The 4,276-nt window shown below is 41.8% G+C and overlaps 1 non-coding gene across 1 annotated transcript; it reads right to left on the bottom strand.

Annotated features, from left to right (window-relative positions):
• Positions 1–1,287: 1,287 nt before the first annotated feature.
• LOC132539210 (U1 spliceosomal RNA) lies at positions 1,288–1,455 on the bottom strand. The gene has a single exon (XR_009550502.1). It is a non-coding gene; the product is annotated as a U1 spliceosomal RNA (small nuclear RNA).
• Between the last annotated feature and the right edge of the window lie 2,821 nt (positions 1,456–4,276).

The following is a 4,276-nucleotide window of genomic DNA, read 5'->3' as shown; positions in this document are numbered from 1 at the left end:
CCCTCTTTCCTCTCTCCTCTCAATTTCTCTTTGTCCTATCTAGTAAAAATTTAAAAAATAATAATAATAATAATAATAAGAAGAAGAAGAAGAAGAAGAAGAAAATAAAAGGCCACTGGAAATGATAGATTCATCATGTAGGCCTCGGTGACAATCCTGGTTGCAATAAAAAAGAAATGGAAAGAAAAGAAAGAGAAAAACGGAGTCACAAGTAGAGAAAGAGGACAATTCATCTTCTTAAATGGTGGAACTGGAGGGATACTGGCCTCAGAGATTGTCTCCATAGAACTGAGATATTGACATAGACATCCTTAGCACCTCAGAATCTAAAACTATATGCTAATATAAATACTTGACACTATGCATGTACCTATACATATTTACAGCCCCATTATTCTTGTGAATAATTGAGACATTGAACTTATGCTCAATAATAGTTTGTGTTCAGCATAATTCTCCAAATACAGTTGTAGCACCTGCCAGAGCACAGGAAGCCACAGAAAGGGTGGAGATCAATGCAACAAACAAGGGAGTGTTTGTCCTACAGAGGGTGCAGACGAGCATGCTGGAGATTGTAACTCACAGCAAAATAACAAACACTGTAGAAGATAAATGTGGTGGGCTGGGAAGCACTTCAGAAGACCTTGACTTCCTAATGGAAGAAATCAGGAAGAGATTCATTATAGGAGCACATACAATGTGGTGACAGCAAGAACAGGGGGAAGGAGACAGAGACAGAGGATCAAAGCCAGATGTGGGGCATAACAGAGCCCTGTGCCTTACATAGCTATACATCTGTATCAATTTTAATGCTGCACAGGGGAATGAAGCCAGATCCTCATGCATGATAGAAACCACCAAATGGCCTTCCTGGCTCAATTTTTTCCCACTTTTTTTTTTTAATTTCATACTTATTTCTTTGAGAGAGATTCAGAGAGAAGAGAGACATCAGAACACCACTCCGCCATCCATGGTGCTCCCATATGAGATGCAAGCATGTCTATGTCAGTATCTCAGTTCCATGGAGACAATCTCTGGGGCCAGCATCCTTCCCATTTCCACGAGTTAAGAAGATGAATTGTCCTCTTTCTCTCTGTCTGTGACTCCCCTTTTCTCTTTCTTTTCTTTCTGTTTCTTTTTTATATTGATTAAATAGTGATTTATAAGTTAATAGGAGTGTATATTAACACCTTTCCCACCACCAAAGGTCTGTGCCACCACCCCACCACCCTATTGTGAAGCTAAAAATGTACCCTCTCCCCTACCCTTTCCGATTCTTTTTTTTTCCAGGGGAGACCGCGAACGCAGTCCCCCATTACCACAAATTATGCAGTTGAGTTTCCCACATTTGGGGAAATTGCAGGGGTCAGCACATCTGGAATGCAATGGATAAGCCTAGTCCTGGGAAAACCACCTTCGTGATCATGGAATCTCCCCAAAAGAATAGGTAAGTATCCTATTCTTTTTTATTGCAACCAGGATTATCGCTGAGGCCTACAGAACTTTACACAGCAAGGTACACCATTTGAGCTATCACTCAATCCCATTGCCTCAAATTGGAAAGTTTCTTTTGAGGGGTCACATAATCTCAACACAATTTGGCATAAGGGTGCCTTTGAGCTAAAGGCAACCAAGAAACAGCAGGTGAGGAACAGACACTCTGCCTTCCTGCTTGTGCTGCTAAGCAGGGTATGTGTGTCCACATGGAAAGGTGTCTCCCAGGGGCCAGGTGGTGGTGCACCTGGCTAAGTGCACATGTTACAGTGTGCAAGGAGCAAGGTTCAAACCGCTGGCCCCCACTTGCACAGGGAAAGCTTCACAAGTAGTGAAGCAGGGCTGCAGGTGTTTGTTTCTCTTCCTCTTCATCTCCCCCATCTCCTCTCAATTTCTCTCAACATGCAATAAATAAAATATTTTTTTTAAAAAAAGGGGGGAAGGAATCTCCCACACAAGAACAAGAGAAGGGCTTTTACCACAGAGACAAACTGACTACAGTCTACATAACAAACTTGACTAGCCCCTGTCTTCTTTTAGAACTCCTAGATATGTACTTTCCATAACTTACTGTTCTTGGAAACCCTAAATCCTTTTTCTTTTTCTAAAACATTCATTTATTATGAGAGAGTGGAGAGAGAAAGAGAGATAGAGAGGAAAAAGGAGAGAGAACCCAGCTTTGGCTCAACTCTGGAATATGGTGGTGCTGGAGATTGAACCTGCAGCTGCTGGGACCTCAGACATGAAAGTCCTGTGCTCTAGCAGGCTGAGCCATGAACCTAGCCTTCACTAACTCTTTTCCATTGTCTATCCTTTGTCACTCATCTACAAGTGATCACTCTTTTGTGAAAATGATAGATAAGCTCTCCAGTCTGTTTCTTACAATTTTTACTTCTTATCTTCAAAACCATCATGTATAGACAAAAGAAACATTTTTCTCCTATTATTCAGTTGTTTGGCTGATTCATAGGTCCCAGCCTCTGAACCTAAAAGTATAAAGGAATATACTTCCCCTTACATACACCCCTGCCCCACACTCCACTTGTGACATCACCAACGCTTAATAAATCAGAAAGTGTTTTAGATCTCATTGACCACGTCCTGAGTCTATCTAAGTTGGGATAGTGTCTTGGAAACCAAACTTCTTTTTACAGAAGAAGCCAAGTCTGGAAGCTCTATTCAGTTGAAGAGTAAGTTCCTAGTTAGAGGAAGATCCTAGAAGGGAGTCTTCCTCTACCTCCTATCACCCTGTCTGTTGTTTTCTGATACCTCTTGAATTCATGGGTCTGAATGAACAGGTTGACCTTTCCTGGCACTATAGTACCATCTGCACACCCTTTTGGGATTGGCAGTGGGGCTACTGGTAGGTCTCCAAGGGGGTGAGCATTTGGGCATGCTCCCCTTACTGGGTTTTCCCCCACCCCCAAAATGCTTCCTTACCACAATGAAGTGCATCTTGCCATTTGAAGATCTGAGATATATGTGAAATTGATATATGTATATATTAGGTTTGTTTCCCAGGCAACTGCTCTCACTCCAAGACTGAATGTGAACATGAGAACTTCCAGGAAGCAAACCCCCCCCCCATTTTTACCACAATAAAGCTGGAACTCTGAGGACCTGGTATCCCATCCTCATTGGGGAATGAAAGTGGTGTGAAAGATACCAAAATTACTGCAGACATGGTGAGAGAGGGCCAGATTGACCAATGCAGGTAGAACGGATGGATTGAACTAGAAGTCAACATGCCTGTGGATAACAGAGTCCTGAAATTTAAATCCTAAGGAGACCCAAACCCTCTTTGCAGACAGTTTCACTCACAAGTTTTTTTTCTTCACTTTTGGGGGGAAAAATGCCTTGGGCTGGGAGTTAATGTAACATACTCCTTTGACCAGCATCCCTTCCCATGTTCTGTAATGATGTTGAGTTTCATAGTGGGGAACAGCTTATCTTTGTTATTTCAAAGTGGCCTTTTTTCTTTCTCAAGTTGGTTCAGGACACTCATCTCCCATGTGAATCCCAAGGATCACATGCCCAGTTTGACTTGTGAATACAAAAGCCACTATTGAGTTGTTATTTTCTTGGTGGGTGAGAGGTTAAAAGTTGTTCTTTGAAGGAAAGATCCAGATGAATAGATAGATTCTATTACAGTTTCGCAAGTCTGTCTCATACAACCTCACTAATTCTACCAAGTGTACTTCTTTCTGAGAAACTTTTTAAAGAATTCCTAGAGCAGAAATTTCTGTCTATGATGAAGCTCACATAATGAGAAGGGTGTGTAGACAGTAATTCCAATATCCTAAAAGACATATGTATATGGTTTCCTTTGAATTTCAAGATTTCTTGTTATCTTACCTTGACAAGATGGATCTGCGCATTGCTGTCCTGTATTAACTATTGAATCACAAGAAGAGGTCACTGAGTTAGTAATTTTTCTTACTTTATTGTTTTCTAGTATCTGGTTTCATAAGTGACAGATTCAACTATTAGTCCAGACAGCACGATTTTTTTTTAGCTCAATATGTCCTCCATCCCCTATCACCTGCATGACACCTAGACTCTCTTCCTTGCCCTCAACCACACGAACACATCTGAAGCAAGTGGGGGCGGGGGGGAGAGGCAGTGGCACACTTTGTAGAGCATACACATCACCATGTGCAAGGACTCTAGTTCAAGCCTCTGGTCCCTACCCATGGAAACTTGATGAGCTATGAAACAGTGCTGCAAGGGTCTCTCTCTCACTTCCTCTCTATTTCCCCTTCCCTCTCAATTTCTCTCTATA

The sequence above is a fragment of the Erinaceus europaeus genome, chromosome 6, assembly GCF_950295315.1.
Source record: "Erinaceus europaeus chromosome 6, mEriEur2.1, whole genome shotgun sequence".
Classification (NCBI taxonomy): Eukaryota; Metazoa; Chordata; class Mammalia; order Eulipotyphla; family Erinaceidae; genus Erinaceus; species Erinaceus europaeus.
This window is presented reverse-complemented; position numbering and strand designations above follow the sequence as displayed.